Source organism: Anabrus simplex, chromosome 1, assembly GCF_040414725.1.
Source record: "Anabrus simplex isolate iqAnaSimp1 chromosome 1, ASM4041472v1, whole genome shotgun sequence".
Taxonomy (NCBI): Eukaryota; Metazoa; Arthropoda; class Insecta; order Orthoptera; family Tettigoniidae; genus Anabrus; species Anabrus simplex.
Window position 1 is genome coordinate 1528398227 of NC_090265.1, and position 22377 is coordinate 1528420603.

A 22377-nucleotide genomic window follows, 5' to 3' on the forward strand; every position below is an offset into this window, starting at 1 on the left:
TGGGGCCTGCAGAGGCACTACTCTTGCACCATGGAATGATGCAACTTTTACTGACGGTCCCAAATGAGAAGAAATCAACCAATTGAAGTGGCTACTCAGTACATACGTTGTAGCCATAAACTTGCATTCGAAAGATGGTGGGTTTGACCACCTCACTGGAGATCCCCTCTTTCAGCAGTCCCAGAGAATCCCGTGGTTTCTCATTCTGATACCAGACAAATGACGTGTATCTGTTCATTGAGAAGACGGCTGTGCATTAAGCAGTTGAAATCACGCGATCAAGATGGTCCATTTACCGTCATGAAGTACGGTATAATCCTCTCAATAGAATTCCGTAAAACTGCTGTCTTCACTTCGTCAATCGTCTTCAGTGCTTTCAGTCAACGAAAAGAATTATAAAAAATTTAAGTAAAGCGTATTTATGAAAGTACTAATGTGCTGAACAGAATTTTGGGACATTGATTGAGCGATTTAACTACCGTACGTAGTACCATACAGATGTAAACTTGCATTCAGGAGATGATAGATTCAAACCTCATCATTGAGAACAATGAGGGTAGTTTTCTATAGGGTTCTCCATTTTAACAACGTCACGACCACTACCTTCAAAGTCCTATCAGTTTCCTATGCTTTCGCCACCTAAAATCTGCATGTTTTATTGATAGTTCAGTGCCGTCATCATCATCATTAACATTATCAAGGCCATTGTTGCAGCCATGATTCGCTTCTTTCTGCTTTTTTGCTTCAGTTCTTATCAAGTATTGCACCATTTTACGTGTGCTATTTCATTCACCATCATTTTTCTTGGACTTGCTCTGGTTTTCTTCCCCAATATGAAAAAAGTGTTGTCTTCTATCTCTGAATTGTGTCTATTAGATGTATATGTTCTCTGATTAGATTTAGGGCATTTTCATTATTTTCCAACGATTACTGAATATTTTTTTCCAAATTCACATCTTCATTGCTTACAGATGCTTCTGGTCTTTCTTTAACTACCTGTATTTCTCGCAGACGTACAGAAGCACACTGCAGATACAAGTTTTCGTATTTCGATGTTGAATGACTGATTAATGATCAACTGACTTTTTCTTGAAATGGATACTGCACAAATATGTGCAAATACTGAAATAGGTATAATTTGAAGCTTCAGATATCGTAGCTAAGGAAAGGGTCCTTTGAATAAAATGTTCATTACTTTCATCGAAGTGGAAGAGGTCTACCATTTCGAAAAATTAAAGCTATCGGATAAAGGAAGGATAGGTCACCGAAAGACGTGGGTGAAGGACTCTCTAGGCCTCACAATCCTATTAGAAAGGGGTTGAAAGAGATTACAATTTTAACCAATGGTGGTTGGACAGAAAATATGCGAGCCAGTAGAACCAATCGTATGTTCGTGGACGTTGCCGCACGCTCTTAAGTTATGAGCCACTGAAAGTCACCTCTTGCAGCAGACGAGGACGGTTTTATTTGGTACCTAGTTAGGGCTTCAGATGTTTCTGGCACATTTATTTTCTGTGTACATAAAATCTCATAAAAGGGTTCGTTTGTGTTGCAAGTACTGATCTGATTATCTAAAATCTTATAAATAAAATTCTAGGCGGTCCGTTGTCTGTAATGCCATTTATTTCGCCAAATTTTTACATATTTATCCGTTTCAGGTCAGTTCATGGTCGTATCAGTAGTTTTTAGCATTTGTGTCTGTTTGTTCCACCATCACGGGCAAACGTCTAAATAGATCTCGACCAAACTTCATATTTAGAGTTTACTCATCCAGGAGCAGGATTTGTTATGCATATAATTTAAAAATCACTGAATATACTAGAGGTTTATAGAAAAACCAGAAGAGACTTTTTAAATTATATCTTACACTATTGAATATATCTCGACAAAACTTCATATTTAGTGTCTACATATTCAGGAACAGGTTTCGATATACATATCACTTAAAATTACTGAATAGATCGGGGGTTTATAGGAAGACTAGAAGAGGTTTTTTTTTTTTCAATTTTCTCTCACACTGTTGAATATATCTAGATAGAACTTCGTATTTAGAGTCTACTCATCCAAGCACGGATTTCTATATGCGTATCATTTAAAAATCACTGAATAGACCGGGGGATTATACGAAAACCAGAAGAGAATTTTTCCCCATTTTCTCTTACACTATTGATTATATCTATACCAAACTTCACATTACTCATCCAAGAACAGGCTGGGGTTTGTTCGGAGACCAGAAGAGTTTTTTTTTTCATTTTCTCTTACACTATTGATTATATCTCGACCAAACTTCACATTTAGAGTCTACTTGGCCAGGAGCATGTTTCAATATGCATATCATTTAAAAATTATTAAATAGACTGGAGGTTTACATGAAGACCAGAAGAGTTTTTTTTTTTTTTACATTTTACACTTACAGTATTGGTTATATGTTCGCCAAACTTCATATCTAGAGTCTACTTATACAGGAACAGGCTTCGATATGGATATCATTTAAAAATCACTGTTCAGAACCGGAATTTATAAGAAGACAAGAAGAGGGTTTTTTTTCAATTTTTTTTCTTACACTATTGATTATATGTAAAATCTGTAAACTATTTATGTGAAACGCCCCTTCATTTTAAATAATTGTTGCACATAATTTCGCTTACTCTTCAAATGACGGAGAAAATTACTATTTTCTGCGGGCTTCATGCTCTGCAGCCAATGACGGACACTCTCGCAGACGCACAGTTATTTGAGGGATCCATAACAGGAGAAAATCATATTTCTCTCGGCTTTAAAATTACCCCCACCTAATGTATCTGAACACCGAGGTAACGTACGGTAGTACTTTTCCCTTTGGTGTCTGTCTATCTGGTTATCTATCTGTTTGCATATTCCCAAAGTGGAAAACTGCCGGACTTATTTCAACAAAACTACGTATTTGGATTCTACCCACTCAGGATTGTGTTTTCGGAAGCATATGATGTCATGGTAATCACATGGAGTTGGTATTTATAGGAAGATTATTCTAAAATATTTTCGTTAATATTAGGTCTATCAAAAGAATGTGTACAACAAATGTTTAAGAATATATTACTTCTGTTTCTTTATGCCATGTACGTATTTATCGTAAGACGGATAATAACGCAGATGATTATGAAAAATTGAATAATAATTTCGTGTGGCTATTTCTAGCCGGGGGCAGCCCTTGTAAGTCAGACCCTCCGATGAGGGTGGGCAGCATCTGCCATGTGTAGGTAAATGCGTGTTATTGTGCTGAAGGATAGTGTTATGTGTGGTGTGTGAGTTTCAGGGATTGGGGACAGTACAAACACTCAGCCCCGAGCCAATGGAATTAACCAATGATGGTTGAAATCCCCGACCCGGCCGGGAATCGAATCCGGGACCCTCTGAACCGAAGGCCAGTACGCTGACTATTCAGCCAACGAGTCGGACACGACATTGGTCAGAGATACAATATGGAACCTGAGAACCACGGAAAATTTCGCACCACTTCGGACCAGGAACTGTACAGTAGAATAAATTCTAAAATCGTCATCATTCTCTCTCGACATGGTTCAGCTTCATTTATTTCACGTTACTGCCACGCGCTTTCGTAGAAAAATATCACCTTAACATGTCGCATTAATCGTGTGAACAGAGCTATGCTACTTCGCATAAATCTCTGAAGGTAACATGTAATCCACTGCAAATTCCCATGCGAAGAACGGGTACAAATGCTAGTCTATACCAGGGCCACCCAGGGTGCATGCGCCTGGTGCATGCACTGTGCACGATGCAAAAGACGACTTCTCTTGCTTGACTAGAGTCGACTCCTCGATTTGGAGCAATAGCGCTGTCTCTCTCTTTCCCCATGCCTGTCTCGCTCGTTCCCCCTGTCTCCCTCTTCCTTACTAGCTCCGTAGCGCTCCAAATCCGAGCTGAGTTGAGCCGAGTTGAGCCGAGCTTAGCCGAGTAGCCCAGAGACGAAGCGTTGGTCCGAGCCGAGCTGAGCGGAACCGATGTACTGTGTACAGGAACTCTCCACCGCTGTTTGCACGCGTGAGATTTTGGGAGTTTGAGAGGCCCTGGTCTATACTAATATTTAAATAGAGACCGAGCTCGATAGCTGCAGTCGCTTAAGTGCGAATTTGTTTATGTGTAATAGATAATCTTAGAAACTACTGGACCGATTTTGAAATTTCTTTCACCATTTGAAAGATGATATCATTCAAGGTAACACAAACTATATATCATCCCGGAATATCAAAGAGTTCCCGTGAGAACCTTGATTTGGGCCCTTCGGCATATTAGCATAAGCTAATACAGGCGAAATATAGAATTTGCCGTACAAGGATTAGACAAGGCTCATTTTCAATCCCGACGACATGAATACAAAATTCGTTAAGTCGCTGGGACACCGAAAACCTCGTGTTAGCGCCCTAAAACCAACCGTTTTCGAGATATTGGCACCACACTCTCCCGTTGTAGGAATCGGATGAAAGGAACGACCGGCCGTAACCATGGCAATGTCAGCTAAGTTTTGCGTGGGTGTAGGCAAGGACAAGGAGAGATTCTGTTTAAACATTTTAAACTAATAATTAGCGTTAATCAGCGAGATACGTTGTACCCTTGCGATCACCCTATGCAAAGCAAAAGCAAAGTCACCTCCGTACAGGCCATGAAGGCCCTTGGAGGAGTGGAAGGTAAAGGCTTCCACCATTGTTAATCTCGGCACGTGATGGGGTAGAGTGGTTAGCTCTACGCCCGGCCGCCTTTGCCCCCAGGAATTAACCTGGTGCTCATTTTTGGTGTAGGCTGGGTGAAACTCAGGGCCATATGCACCTCCGGAAGTGGAAATCTCGTTTCTTAAATTTTACTACTTCCTGACGGGGATTCGAACCCACGTCCATCCGGATCACCCTATGGGTGCAAATTATTGTTTCTTGATCCACAATTTCACTCTTATTAGCATAATTATTGAGAATAGCGCCGAAATGTTGTTTCCCTATTTACAAGAGATGTATATTTAAATATATTAAATATCATAGACAAAGCGAATCCGCCGAGGTACTCTTATGGATACTGGATCCACATTTCTGTACTCTTATCACTATAATGATTGTGTCTAGCACCAAAACGTTGCCTTTGCTATTCACGAGGCCAAGAAATAGAAGTAATATTCTCAGCAAAATCTGGTCATAATCAAGGCCATGTACCAAACAGCATGCTATATCAAACACCATCACAGTCAAAGAAACTTCAATAAAATTTATAAATTCCTTCTGTAGAAGTAATGCATATTAATGTATATAGGCCAATAGGAGCTTTATTGTGTCTAGTCGCAATTCATTACCTCAGGCTATTTTGATCTTCTTCTTTCTGTTAGATCATTCCTATTTTAATTGTTTCCGTATGGCCCTGTGACATATCATTTTGAAGTCTGTACAATATAATTTGAGAAGATAGATACTATTTTATAAGGTGAGGGACTTCAGAAAATTTGGATCCCATGTAATCTTTTGATGTAAACAATCAGGTGAAGAGTGAGGGTCAACCATTATAATGAAAACTTTCCAACTCGTTTGTGAGTGGCAGTAGGCAAGAAGACATGCCATCATAATGAAAACTCCCCAACTCGATTATGACTGGCAGTAGGCAAGGGGGCCTGCCATTACAATTAAATTTCCTAACCCCATCTTCACATGAGAAAAGACGTATGGCGACCTCCCAGTCGTGTTTCTGGAGTGACGCTAAGAGCTATGCAATTAAATGAAATCTTACTCACAACGTGTACACTACTTCACCTGGCGATATACAATATTTCTGTATACAGTGTATAGATTGTATAGTTCTATATACAATGTGGAATTCCGTAGCAAAGCACGGGTAAATCGGCTAGTTCAGAAAAAATGTTACGTTTCGCAGTGTCCAGAAGTACGTACCATCGTAGTTTCTAGTGGCAGTAACAATGTGCCTCTGAAATGGAGTCGAGTCGTTGAACTTTGTCTTCGAAACTCTCCCACTCACGTCTACCTGGATGAGCTGTGATGTATATTACAAAATGGGTTCATTCGTTAGGGTATAATTCATTAGTTCTGAGCACTGTGTGAAAATTCTGCCATGTGCCTTTTCATCATTATATTTCCCTGTGACAGGCAGAAACCAGGGCCAATTGTTCCGAACAGACCCTCATGTATGTGAGATACAACTTCAAGCAGGCAGGAGTTCGGGATGGGTAATTTATCAGTTAGTCCCGCTGTTGAAGTTGAGAAATGGAGACAAATGCGTTCTTTGTAAGTGCATGCGTTTTTTGCTGATGAAATTCCAAACTTCACACATAAAATCAAGAGCAATACACGAGTAGCTGACTGTCTATGAATGTTTTATCCATAGCATCATTACACGATGGAAATAACGTTGTAGTGAATCATGGTGTCTATTTGTAGAGGAAAGCCTTCTCATTAATCTCATCGTAGAAGCGCGTTTGGACGTCGAGCTTCTCACTTTTTTAACTAACGACCATCAGTAACCTGCCATGGATGTTAACTGTGCCGTATAGACGTATTTTAAAGAGCATGGAATTTTCATCACGTTAAAATAATGCGTGTGCATGCCAATAATGGTCCGAGCTTCTCTTTATTCTGCCACTCCATGTTAACGTTTACGATCACTCGGTTAGCAGATTAATGACACTTCTCTTCAGAACACCTCGATTTAATGAATACATTGCTTTAGTGATGAACATAGTAGCTCATGAAGAATATTACCGTGCTCATTTCTCCGTAACTGAAGTACCTGCAGAAAAATAATTATCCTGTTTAAGAGCAGCAGGATTACATGGAACTGAAAGAAATTAATTTTCATGAAGATAACATCGCCGTCGTTCAGATCATCAGTTCAATAAATAGGTTTGATATGCAGCGTTCCATGTCACCCTATCATGTGAAATCATTTTCATCTATTCCGTATCTATATCAGTTAACGTCTACTCTTATTTGTTTGGCATATTCTTTGTTTTGACTTTGGCATATGACTTCGTTCTCATGTTTAACTTTCCTATCCCACACACCTGCCTTTAAAATTATACGAACAAATCCTGAACATTTAAAGATGTGTCCTATAAGTAGGGGCTGCCTGGCCGAAGCGGCAAAGGCGTGTTCGGTTCACCCGGGTTCGATTCCCTGTCAGGAAGTCCACTTCCACCTCCGGAGGTGCACATGCCCCTGAGCTTCACTCATCCTACACCAAAAATGAGTACAGATAGCTTACAACTCTACCCCAACAAGTGCCGAAGTTACGGATAGTGGAAGCCTTTACCTTGCACCCTTAAGGGCCTTTATGGACGGAGATGTTTTTGCTTTGCTTTTGTGTCCTACAAGTCTAACTCTTTTGTTCACCTACATGACATAACGGTTAGCAGTATTCCTTGGAGGTCATGTTCGATTCCCGACCCCGTCAGAGATTTATGCCTGGCTTGGCGGTTGGTGTATGGATGAAAATGTTCATGCAGCTCAGTCCCATTGGAGAATTGTTGCATACCTCGGAGAATGTAAAGATATATAATTATTATTTTATATCTTCTGCCGGTGAAATTTATCTTCATCTCAATTCGTGGTCCTATATACACGTCTCACCTACGTACTGCATTCTTCTGCAGTAAAACATTTTAAATTTTATGTTGCCTCTTCATTTGTGATTTAATATGTATGTATGTATGTATGTATGTATGTATGTATGTATGTATGTATGTATGTATGTATGTATGTATGTATGTATGTATGTATGTAGGCTATGTATGTATGTTGAGTACACAGCCCGAAGGCTGGTTTTACACTGAAGAAAATGGAAATTGCAACACCCAGAAGGAATAGTGCTACATTGCTGCAATTGAACATGCAGGACGAGTGTTCGGTTGTGATTCGATGATTATACTTTCAGGTCCCTCTGACCGCAAGTTTGGACAACAATCAATACAGGATGTGCCCACCACGAGCTGCAATACATTGATGAATTCGTCGAGGCATGGAGTCAATAAGGGCCTGGATCGCTTCCTGAGGAATTGTGGCCCATGCTTGCTGCACTGCACGGGTCAGTTGTTCCAGGGTTGTGGGTGGCTGAGGACGGTTAGCCAGTTGTCGACCCATCATGTCATACACATTCTCAATAGGACTGAGGTCCGGGGATCTGGCGGGCCATTCTAAGGTTGTGATGTCGTGCAGAGCTTCTCTGCAGATGCGTGCAGTGTGAACCCGAGTATTGTCCTGCTGAAACATCCCATTAGCAATGTTCGCCATCATAGGGACAATCACTGGATTGAGTACCCTATCAACGTATTGTCGAGCAGTCATAGTGCCCTCAACAAGCACTAATTGTGATTTCACATTAAAGCCAATAGCTCCCCAGACCATAATGCTTGGTGTTGGTCCTGTGTGCCTCTCGACAATAAGATCTGGGCGGCCCCTCTCCCCGGCACGTCAGCGCACCCGATTCCGGTGATCACTGCGGGCAAGACAGAAGCGCGATTCATCACTAAAGACGACCCTATGCCATTCGTCGACCCACGTCGATATTTCTCGACACCAGGCCAGTCTTACACGTCGATGTTGTGGAACCAATGGAACACCTTCTGCAGGGACACGGGCTCGTAAGCCAGCTGCACTCAGGCGATTACCAACTGTTTGTTGTGTAACGTGAGTTGCCACAGCTGTTCGAATTTGCACTGCTGCTGCGTGGGGTTCCATCCGGGCGAGCCGAATTATGCGGCGATCCTCTCTCACAGTTGTCCGTCGCGCTGGGCCTGTACCAGGTCTACGAATGTAGGTACCTTCATTTGACCACTGCTGCCATACACGTTGTACCGTAGATGCCTGTCGGCCAACACGTGCAGCGACAGTCCTGAGCGATAATCCAGCCTCACACAGCCCAATTATCCGAGCCCTCTCAAACGGCGACAGTCGTTGATAGCTCTTCTCTGTCGTCGAGGCGTGTTTGACGGGGAACACTTCACTGCACAGACTGCAAGTCAACTACGCTACACCAGAGTCCGTATACTGGAGTTGATTCCTCCGCGATCAATCACGTGGGGAGACCTGTTGCAGCAATCCAATGGGTCTGGAACTTTGATCGTTTACATATCTACATGGCATCGTTCCATATCTTGAAAATCAACACAAACGACCAATGCCTTCACGGTGTAGCAATTTCCATTTTCTTAAGTGTATTACCAACAGTTCTGCCATCAGCTGTCATAGATAGTCAAGAAGTCGCTGAAGGGTTTGCAACGAAAATGAGGTGTGAGGTAGTTTCCCGTTCCTTTCCTCACCAAGTCGTAAGTTGTCATTAATATCAGACTGCCAAGCCTATGGAAAAGCATGTTCACCAGCCGAAATTTTCACACTATTCAGTCTCTTTCATATTTTCAAAGTCAAAATTGAGTCTGAGACTGAAACAGACCAATGAAAGTAACAAATTTGTTCTAGTTCCTGGGGGCAAAGATGTCCAGTAATAGAGTTAAGGACTACCTCTGGTGTCGAGGTTACGGAATAGTCTTTACCTCCTACTTCTCAAGGTTTTGCTTCTTCTCCAAGAATGTCAATCATCAGTAATTCGAGCACCCCTGTCGAATGAGGGGAAACAAAAATATAACCGGTAAACTTTAAAGTTTAAATTTCCTCTCATTGAACTACGTACCGGATCCTCTCCACCAAAGACTGCGCTGTTATAAGGAAACTACTAAAACCGATGGCGGTGCCATGATAAGGCGTACAATACATGAAGAGGATGAGGTGGTTTGCCACTATTTCATCACTGGACCAGAATGTAACAACACAACCAGCCCTATGAGTAGCATCTTCCACACACAACATCCAGACGCACTAGTCGTGATCTGAATGTCACTACTCAGGGCCATCCATAGCTTCCATATTTTCATAGCTATAAATGAGATTTATTCTGACCTATGCCAAGGGAAAAATGCACAAATGATACAGCCATCGAAAAATCGCAACTGGTATTGACTGTACACCTTTACTTTAATGAACTTTTAACTTTAAATGTCAACGGTATTTTAATTTAGTATAGGATATTCAATGCGTACAAATACAGTAATGTAGCATGATTCATAGTTTTACAGGAAAAACGTATTTCAGAAGTTCGATATCAATGACGGTTAGTGTTGTTTTAAGAGATTTCGTCTTCTGAAAATACGAAAATTATTTTGAACTAACAAATGTACCCTTGCTTCGCTACGGTATTCTACATTGTAAACGAATATCGAAGTAAATACTGTACATGCAGTAAATAAGATTGTTTTAAAATTGCATGTCTCTTAGCGTTATCCGAGATAAGCATGTGGAAAAACAGGCTACGTCTTTATGAAATCTCCCCCAAGAACAATACCTTTCCTACCAAAATAAATGGAATGTCGTTACCTATGACATATTTTACAAGACGATTAACACACATCAATGAATGACTATTTGCCATTGGGTCTTTATCCCATAACGAGCCGTGCTAAGCGAATATCATCAGCAGCTACAGAATTTAATTTTAATCCAGACACCGAGCTCTCACTTAAATTTAGAGGAATTTTGTATGTTCAACCGCTGGTCATCAAAACAGTGGCTATTCCTGTCAACGAAGTACAGCTGACCAGGAAGATGCCTGCTCCATTGTGCCACATGCCTCAGCGCTGTCACAGTTCAGGCAGCCTTGAAGTAGCCAATTGGCGAGCACTTTCGCCAATCAGAATGCTACAGTATATTTTTCTCTAATAGTTTAAAAATATACGACAAGAAATTGGCATGCTTTTAAAGACACTGCTAATCTACAGGCCAAGCGCTTTCGTCAGAATGCTTTACGATGTCAATCTGTTCATCCGTTCTCTCAAACTAACGATCACAAAAACCAGCCTAGTGTTTTAAACATATATATAACAAGAAGGAAAACTAGAAATATACTTGTTAGATGTAGAATTGACTGACTGACGTTGATTGATTGATTGATTCATTCATTCATTCATTCATTCATTCATTCGTTATCCGCTTCACCCTTCATCAGATCAATATTTTTCATTTGTATAAGTACGTGGGCCGGCCCCTTGGTGTAGGGGTAGCGTGCCTGCCTCTTACCCGGAGGCCCCGGGTTCGATTCCCGGCCAGGTCAGGGATCTTTACCTGGACCTGAGGGCTGGTTCGAGGTCCATTCAGCCTACGTGATTAGAACTGAGGAGCTATCTGACGGTGAGATAGCGGCCCCGATCTAGAAAGCCAAGAATAACGGCTGAGAGGATTCGTCGTGCTGACCACACGACACCTCGTAATCTGCAGGCCTTCAGGCTGAGCAGCGGTCGCTTGGTAGACCAAGGCCCTTCAAGGGCTGTATTGCCACGGGGTTTGGTTTGGTTTGGTTCGTATAAGTACGTGGTGATTTCACACCAAGGGGACGAATTCTAGGTTGAAATTCTTGCCAAACCAACGAACAGAAAATGCATAGTAAACTCAAATATCGGATTTATTTCATCATATAACAATCTAGACGATAAATATATCAGACAAGTTTCGGTGTCCACCTTGCGTCTAGTGTGAACAAGCCTTGGTTTTTTAATGCACTGACACATTCTTACGAATGTTTTGATTGGTTTTTCACATCGTTAGTGGTGGCAATCGCACATAGTTGTGGAGTCCCGATATCAAGAGACGAGTTAGCGCAGTATCCGGGTTAAAAACTTGAAAGGTACAGTGTTATGAGATGAAGTAGACGCACGTCTTCTACACAGCCTTTAATGCTGTTCTGAAATTGAAAAAAAAAAAAAAAAAAAAGAATTTTGAGAATTACATAGCAGATCACAATGAGCGATTTCCGTCCGTTTATATACCCGCTACCTTCCAACGGTTTCTCTTGGGTCGGGGGATCAGTTTGAAATTTAGTCGGGGACTTAACACTGGAGGCTAAGATGTTCGTCCTACAGTCTGGTCTCTTGGTTCCGAAGGGTTAAGAGCTGAGTGGTCAACGCGTGCTCCGATGATAGATCCTTGGTCGTTCCAATTTTGAAATGTTAGGTGATATTTTGCTACATGGTTCACCACTTTCACATACTAGTTCAATCAAGAATAAACAGACAGTAACAAACGCGTAGCACATACAACCTTTTTCTTTTTTTGCTATTTGCTTTAAGTCGTACCGACACAGATAGGTCTTATGGTGACGATGGGATAGGGGAGGCCTAGGAATGCGAAGGAAGCGGCCGTGGCATTAATTAAGATACAGCCCCAGCATTTATTATTGTGAAAATGGGAAACCACGGAAAAACCCTGCCGATTACTGGATACTGGCCGCACTTAAGCGACTGCTGACGAGCCAGATGATCTGCAGATAATTTATTACATATGTTAATATACTGAAGCCTCCGTCGCTCAGGCGGCAGCGCGTCGGCCTCTCACCGCTGGGTTCCGTAGTTCAAATCCCGGTCACTCCATGTGAGATTTGTGCTGGACTAAGCGGAGGCGGATCAGGGTTTTCTCCGGGTACTCCTGTTTTCTCTGCCATCTTTCATTCCAGCAACACTCTCCATTTTCATTTCATTTCACCTGTCAGTCATTAATCATTGCCACAGAAGAGTGCGACAGGCCTGGGAAACCGGCAAAGTTCCTAACCTCGCCGCAAGATGGGGCTTCACATTCATTCCATCCCTGACCCGGTCACTGACTGGAAAACAGTTTATAGGTTAATGTACTGCAATTTAGCTTCCCAAGTAGTGCGAAGCAACCCAAGTAGGGTTCTTGCTCCAAGTTCCCAGCTGCATTAATTTAGCCACTATTTGAAAGCGTTAATTTATTACAAATGTTAATATACCCACGGTCTCCAGGTAAGAGGCTGGCACGCTGCCCCTACACCACGGTGCTAGCCAATCATTGAGCAAAATATTGCACTGTAATTTACGTGACAAGCTGGCGGAATCGCGGTACGTTTGTAAAATTACCATGTCTTGGACATCAATAAGCTTTATGCATCTTTCTTTCTACTTGGGATTTATCAAATTTTATCCATTCATGTGTCTAATAAGAGCGTTATTGTGCTTTCGAACCCTCCACTAATAGAATGGAAATACTTTTTGCGCAACAGTACATTTCTAAGGGAGACCAATTTAGTTCCGGATGACTTTGAGCATAGTTCTTCTTCTTACTCTTGTGAGGTCCAAATATTGTTATCGATCCCTTGGAGTACGTATTACCTGCATTCACCCTTACACAGCGCACAATACCATCCCTCCCGTGAAGAAGAAGACCGCCTTTGACCTCCGCCAAAAGCCCCAGGTCTAGTGTTGATACGGTTGTTAAGCTGCTATGTAGCGTGACCAGGGTACGAGAAGTTTGCTGAATAGCTTCGCTTGTCCTCTCGACTTATCTTGTGCTAAGGTGCAATATCCTCTTTCCCTGCCTTCCATTACTGTCTCTTTTCAGTGTCAGAATGTAAAGAAAAAGTGAAAAAGACTCCAGTATGTAGGACAGACCTTCCTGGGAGATCGATACAAAACGCACACATGCTCACAAACCGCCGTTCCGTAGCTTGCGGTGGGAGAACGTAAAATTAATGCTGTGTTTGAAGCTTTGATAAAGGTCAAAGATTACAGGAAATTTTCGATTAAATCAATTGGATATTTCTGTAGAGCAAAATGTCTCCGTATATGAATTGGTCACATTGAAATCAGTAGTGTTGAGAATTGTAAGATATGAACTATAAAATGTCCAAGTATACGGTAGAACTTCATTATAGCGACATTAGTTTCAGCGATATCTCGTCTGTAGCGGCGATTATTCTGTGGTACCAACATATTCCTCGCAGGGAATGTAGATATCGTTTAAAATATTAGGCCGTCAGTAACATCCTTGTGTAGACATATATGTTGTGTGCGAAATGTGTACATTTTCAGATAAGAACTTAAAACACAACGGTGTTATTGATGCCCTATTAAACCGAAACTATGATTCAATACATGTAAAAGAAGCAATAAAGAAATTAACAAGGACTAAAGGAGTTAAGAAAACGAAGCTATGGCTGAATTACTCCACAATTGTAATAACCAAACTAACGTAACCTAAACAGCACCTAGAGTATTAAATGGGGAAGGAAAATTTTGATTCATTAGTGGTTGATGCAGTGCTCTGCAGTCAGTTTCGATGTAATCCAAGAACCAATTCAAAATTCTTGGGAGCAAATTTGAAACAATAATTGCGATCCAGTCCGGACGGCATATTTTGTTCTGGGGGCCGATTCAGATACAAAATTTACTTACATGAATTGATGTTCTAGTTACGAGTAAGTCTAGACTTTCTGGGAGCTAATTTATGACAGTGAAATTTGTACAATTTGTCAGGTCTATGCTACAAAATTAGCCCACATGGAGCTTACACCTTCCGGGAAGATTGTTAGTACCATTGAGTGGTTAATACAGAAGATAAACACATTCTATTTGGCAATGCGGGAAAAAAGAGAAAATGATTCTCTACCTACAGATAAACTCTGCCTTCAAAAAGTCCCCTCAGAGACTCGAACCAAATCAAACCTGTGGTTGAAGGCCTCAAACTGGTAAACCCTTATTTCAAGTACCAGGTCATTACAGAAACCAAGTCTCCCTCGTTAAGCAGTTATTAGAGAGCCCTTCAGAACATCACGCTATTCCACTAGACCTTGAACTTATATGGAAATTAGGCTAAATGAGCAGTGAGAACCAAACTAAACCAGCGTAACGGCTAAGACATCATCAGGCGGCGCATTTATTCTTTGAGAGTCTCCATTAGCGCTGAATCGGAATCCTAATGTGTAACCTTGAGGCCTTCGAGCCATGGGTGAGTCTCTTATGTAATGTACACCAGTACATCACACAGGATACAGTACCCTCCTCCCACGTGCCACGCATGGAATTACAGTCACACCTACCGCGAGAGTTGAATGCTTTCAAGAGTTGGTCCGGGGTGCTTACACTCAGTCTTAACCCTTTATTTACGGTTTATGTTAAACCTTTCATTGTGCTTTATCCGTGTCTTTAGTCTATACCTTACCTGTTTGTTTGAGCCAGTGTTATCAGCAATCTCATCTAAGTAATAATTGAAATTTCAACCAGACTTTATCCAAGTTGGAATTAGTTCTTCTTATATTTACTTTATAGTCCGGCTCAATTCGAGGCATTCGGGCCTCTTGGTCTCGATTTCCATTCCTGGCTGGCTCATAGGGTTTTAATCACAAAATATTATTTCCTCTGGTTCGGGTAATGGGTATTTTTATTGTTTCTAATATTCCTAACATATGAAGACCGAATACAGCTGTAATAGCCACACCATATAATTAATAATAAATTAATAATAATAATAATAATAACTTAATAGTAATAATATCCAGAAGCAGAGCCATATGCGACCGAGCTCGTTAGCTGCTGTCGCTAAGTGCGGCCAGTATCCAGTATTCGGGAGATAGTAAGTTCGAACCACACTCTCGGCAGCCCTGAAAATGGTTTTCCGTGGTTTCCAATTTTCACACCAGGCAAATGCTGGGGCTGTACCTTAATAAGGCCACGGCCGCTTCCTTCCCACTCCTAGCACTTTCCTGTCCCATCGTCGCCGTAAGACGTATCTGTGTTGGTGCGACGTAAAGCAACTAGCAAAAAAAAAAGAGCTATATGCGTAGTGGCAGTGAAAGCCCATGGAGGATTGGAAGTTAAAGGCTTCCATTACCCATAATCTCGACACAAAGTGGGATAGAATGATCAGCTCTGTGCCAGGCCGCTTTCGTACTTTTTACTCTTGTCTTGTGTAGGCTGAGTGAAACGCAAGACCAGATATCTCTCAAGAAGCGAAAGGGTCGCTTCTAAATTTGTGAACTTCTTGACGGGAAATAGAACCCACCTACTTCCAGATGAACTGAGCACACCTCAGTTAGACATCCACTAAAGAGATATATTGGGTATTCAACCCTCTACCCTTCCTGCCTTTGAAATGTGGCGCCGGCTCGGGACATCCCAGGGTCGCTGACTGGGTACTACCCTCAGAGATATCTTCAGATATTATAAACTAACCTTAAATTAATCAAGCGGGAAGGATAAAGAGAAGAAATAAAATAATTAAATAAAAAAATCCGAATGAGAACATTTACGAATGCAAAATTTATTGAAAAGGCTAAACTTTGGCAAAGCAAATATACTTCTATACAAACAATAAACTCTTCGGACCAAATATTGTTCACAACCTCTATCACCCTCGACTATAAAATATCAACCTCATGACTCATAGATTTCAAATCCTTCTAAACACATTACTTCATCTTTATTACAATTCCCTTTCATCTTATTCATCAACTCTACTTCAGTACTTCAAAAATTTTAATCCAATTCCATTCCACTCATATTTTGGTACCACCATATTTCAAAATTTTCAATAATAAAATATTATAATAATCTATCATCATGACCTTTGTTAATTTGTCAAAGTACCTTTTTTAAAAATGTTAATACAACCAAAACTTCTTCCGTTCATTCTTTGAATAACAAATTCATATTTGCTCTCCATACCTTTAAGTTATTTCCTCACCATATGATAAACCTTGTAGTTACCATTTACTAAATACCAAATTATTTATTTAAATACACTCTTAAAAATGAAATGTATGAGGCTGTGTAAATTCATTAAGCAACATCCGCCGTGTAATTCACAACTCATCTTTTAATTAATTAAATCCATTAAATTCATCATAATTTACAAATTCGCAGTTATCAATGTCGGTATAATTGTTACCTTGAAAATCATAAATTTATCCAATTACGTTTGTTAGATTTGGTAATTCAATCCAAAATTTTATATATCATAAAATTATTCATCACAAATTTCATATAAAAATAATCCCTATTATTATTTGAGTCCGAAACTATTTAACTTATTCTTTCTCAGTACCATCCTCCCCTCATATAATGCTGATAATATGGAACGCACGCACGGAATCGAAAAGTAACCCTGACATAAATAAATTAAATTAATTTACCGATTCATTAAAATGATAAATATCTCACATATGCTTAATTAGCTGTTTTATCATACACAAAACATATGCCTACCCTGTAGCAAGAAACCCTATACTATAATGTTAAATACATCTTAACCTACACTGATTCTACAGACAATGGGATGAACCTCATTGCCGCAAGTATAAACAACCACCGTGAACTGAATTCAACATCACAAGAAATATTGCAACTGCAAAATCAAAATTTGCATTGCCCACATATTGAAGAACATATAACATAAACAAACACAACATAATTTCAATCAATAGTCACAGGGAAAATCATTATACACTGGCTCGGCCGGGCAACGAACTCCGACCCTCAACATGGCACCATTACAGTGACCTATCATTTCACTTGCCGCAATGATCTGTCACGAAGTCTAGCTATCATTATTTAATCTAATTGTGCTGTCCTGAGTTCCACAAACAGAATTTTTCTTACGGATGAATGCGATATTTTGTTACTTATAAGACCTTACTACAGCTGCCATAGCCTCTCTAATACACAACGCGCCGTCCTGGTCTGCTGCCTTATCTCACGTCCGACTCATTTCATTGACACGGCATTCTAACATGTTCGCACCCACTTAAATTCTCTCTCTCTCTACTCTAAATGAAGCCATATGTTCCTCCACAATATCATGCGCCTGTGCGAACAGTTACTAATTATATAATACTCTCAATATATTTTATTCACTTCATATTTCACGTATTATTCTACATTTCTCACTCCATTATCAGGAACACGTATATCATTATGCCGGTATTTACATATATATATGGCGCTACACAATCATTGGTTCGACTCTTGCGGTCGGCATTTTGTGTCTTAGAGGTCCCTATTTCAACACTAGCTAACTACTTCTCGGAAAAATTTTAGGATGACAATTATTCCCTATAGCACAAAATTTCTCATGATTAACGGTGCACGTTACTTACTAATGACATATATTTTCCAAAATCACACTGTAATGTGCCAGACAGTCCGGGTTCGAAACTTGGGTCAGTGAAAATTTTCTTGACGAACTTTCCATGCGACATGCCAGGTTAATCTATCTATTCCCTCTAACTAATCCTTACTGATGCCTCCTACGTCATTAAATATTCACACACGCACACGCTAATATTTGCTAGAAGATCACGCACTGAGAAGAAAACAAAAAAAACCATGTTTCACACCCGTAATGGAAGATCATTATTTACACACATTATTTCCACACTCGCGAAGACCATATTTTAACACACGCTAATATCACAATATGTACACCCCCCTAGGCATCAGCATAAAATAAAACCTAAAAAAAAAACCTAACTATCCTTGCTACAGTACTTAAAAAGGAAAATAAACGAATAATCATGCATTAATTTATTTACAGTTAACAGCTAATCATGCACATGCTAGATAATGAATCAGGGTACTTATCGACTCGGCGACGCTCCATGCTCAGCTCCACGGCCTCATGGTTTCAGGTCGGCCCCATGATGTACTTAAGCCATCATGCTAACGGCCTCAAAACCTGAACCCATACCATTCTCTACAACCATGGTCTTCACTCTTGTTGCTTTCATGAAATCACACGCTCATCACTTCCTACTACACTAAAATACATATAAAAAACACAGATATAGTTAAATTATTCTAGCACATACACTTATTCACAATTGTAATATACACTTTGTCTCTGCTTTCCGCGAGTTTACACGTGGCACTGCGATGCGTCCTTGTTTGATCTCGCTCCGATCCTAATTTTCAGTTAATGTTGTAAAAAATTCACCTTCTTGAATTTTCAAAAATTTCGATCATTATTGAGTTAAATGCAAAGTCTATCGGACCCGTAGTATCTTCGACAGCTAGTTATTTGATAGGAAATGCTCTAGATTAGGGTTCTCGTGAACCACACACACATACGTCCGACACGTTCAAATTTCCGTAGCAGAGTGCCCATTCTTAGCGGCTCGCGTCCTCTCCATGCACGCCGGATTCTGGATATGGAGCTCGGGGAACCCCATTAACAATGATGTAACATCCCGTCACATATGCCTGCGATTATTTATTCCAATAGGCTGTTGCAAATATGCCGTCTTTAATTATTATCCTCAAAATGGTTTAATCTTGTTTTCACCTTATCCCCTGGTGGATTTAAATATTTTTAGAAGTCATTTATGCGGCACCCATCTTTAATTTACCCCCATCATTCCAAAACCTGCTCTGCTGCGATTCGCTGCCTGAAAATGTTGCCAACTTAAATCTGGTGACCTTTGTCATCACACCTCATGGAATATTCCAATGCTTTCCATTTCATCACAAGATGACCTTGACACGTGGAACTATCTTTAAACCTGGGCAAGCGTAATGGCGCCACACATCCGGCCTATAATGTAACTGCGGCTATTCCCTCATATGCCATTTTTTTAATTTCCAATATTTTTAAAGACAATGATATGAGCCAATTGGGCTCAGTATTTTAAAAACCGACTACACGTTGTAGGAGTAACGTGCCGGCCTCATAACCGGAGACCTTGGTTTCAATTCCCGGCCAGGTCAGGGAATTTTATCAGGATCTGAGGGCTGGTTCGAGGTTCACCCAGCCTACGTGATTAGAATTGAGGAGCTATGTGACGGTGAGATAGCGGCCGCGGTCTAGAAAGCCAAGAATACCAGCCAAGAGGATTCGTCATGCTGACCACACGACACCTCGTAATCTGCAGGCCATCGGGATGACCAGCGGTCGCTTAATAGGCTGTTGCGCCACGGGTTTTTATTTTAAGATATAACTCTTAGTGATAACTACATTTTGACGTAGATTACGTCATTTTGGAGACTCTGCTTGGTCTGAGGCGACATACGAACAACCCAGGCGTCTGCTCTGCCATAGTCGCAGCTACTTTTTTTTTTTTTTTTTGCTATTTGCTTTACGTCGCACCGACACAGATAGGTCTTATGGCGACGATGAGCCAGGAAGGGGCTAGGAATGGGAAGGAAGCTGCCGTGGTCTTAATTAAGGTACAGCCCCAGCATTTGCCTGGTGTGAAAATGGGAAACCACGGAAAACCATCTTCAGGGCTGCCGACAGTGGGGTTCGAACCCACGATCTCCCAAATACCGGATACTGGCCGCACTTAAGCGACTGAAGCTATCGAGCTCGGTGCAGTTACTATTGGCCTAAACCGTGCATGTGACGTCAGAGTGTGAAAAATAAGCCTGTTTCTCGTATATTAAATATTTCGTTTACTCATTTGTGCATTTTATGCACTGTTTAGGGCAAATAATAATATTGTCTATTAATGATCTTCAAGCAGAAAAGGAAAATATATGTTGTGATATCTGGACATGCCATTCAATGAAGACATACTGTCAAACTTCGGGCGTTGGATACGAAATGAGATGAGGAAACGATCTTTAGAAGCATCGTGCAAAGTCCCTCATAAAGGGGAAGGAGTTAAGTTTACGGCGACACCTCAAGACTAATTCATGAGTAAGTAGTAGGAAAGGGTGATCGGGTTCTCAATGGGCTAATTCCATCGAGGTGTCTTGTAATATCTCACCTGTGAGAGCACTACCTAGAAGGAGTCAAAATGCAGTATTATGCAGACAGCAGACTGGGTCGTGTTCTAAAGGAGACTTGTTGAAAACTCTTACCATCATAGAGTACGCCCTTCAATAGCCACATCACTATGAAACTTGCACTGGAAAGTTTATGAGGAGGTACACTGTCTCAGAGAATGGCAGTAATCGTCGAGCTGATACAATCTGTATTAACAGAAAAGAAAAACTAGAATTCATCTTAGACCCGTCTGTGCGAACGTAACAGGAACAACCAACAATCAGTTCGCGTTGACGAGGAGAAGAAAGCTATCTATCATCCATGCATACCTCACTTCAGAGCGAGATATAACCTGAACACAAAGGGATGGGTGGTAAAGGGTTTGCTCCTCGGAGCTCGAGGAACAGCTTTCAATCACACGGTAGCCATCCTGAAGGAAGTCGGCATTTCTAAAATTGATAACTAGTGCTCGAAAGTTGAGGAATTTTTTTTGGTATTCGAAGACGAGGCCCAACGCACTGTATGTTCATTCTGGGTCAATGTAGGCAGAAAATGGTGGGTTATTATTATTATTATTATTATTATTGCATTTTTTGGTGGTTCTTGGCTTATTGGCCATTTTTAGCCATTTTGTATGTCTTAATACCCTTTTTTGTAAACATCACCTTCTTTCGACTCCATTTTTACTGCTCATTCTCAATTAGAATCATCATTCGTTCATCCATCACCTCATAAACATCTTTTCTCTAGTAAATACTGTGCCCTACAGGACCCTATGGTTCCGGCCAGGCGAAAGCCGGTCTCGAACCCAGAGTACAGTAGTGAAAGAACTCTCACAAACGTGAGCTTGTGCACATAGTCTTACCTGAACACATATCCCCGCTCGGCCGCACAATAGCGCACTTCTCAGGGAAAACATGGGTGGAAAACGGGCAATATTAAGATAAAACACTAGGATATGTGACTAATCAGGTAAGAATCAGCTAAAATAAAAAAATCTAACAGAAAACCTCGCTGCATTCAAAGTTTCACAATCAGGGATTTATTACATAAAATATACTATTTACAAATATAAGAGTTTTCAAATATGATTGGGGTAAAGATAATGTTGAGCCGATGACAACCAGTTCACTGCCTTCACGAAACAGCTGTGCTGTAACAAGCATGTTACAATTGTGTAAGTAATGAAATCTAGAAAAATGGATATCTGCTGAAATACATATCTAACAGTAATTTCCATAAAATTTACTATGCCTCGGACCATCGAACCCCGATGCAAACAAATATAAACACATAATGTACAGTGTCCTGACTCGGTCTCGAACCCTGGTCCCATGAAGAGTAAGGCGTAGAATATTCATATACAAACAATATAAAAAACCACAACCCACATGTCCAAGGGGTCAATATCAAACGGGCCAGTGTTAAAATTAAAGTAGAACAAACAGAACAAAAATCTCTCCCTGCGTTCAAAACATCAAGGTCGTCTTCTCCCCCTTACACACTCGACAAGCTGCAGACAGCCAAATAACCAAGTTTCAAGACTGTGACGTCAGACACACCAACCCTCACCCGCCAAGCACTCAACAAGCGGCAGTCCACATAATTTATGAGTCCAGCTGACTGCGTAAAAAAAAACTCGCCTTTCAAAACACCTCACATAATATGGCTGCTAAAAGCACTCTTTTAAATACACCTGGGCTATCCGCCCTCATCTCAATATCACCAGCAATATAACAAATCTTATTTCCGCCTCCCATGGGCTCAACCTTGATAATACAAAGGCACAAATCAG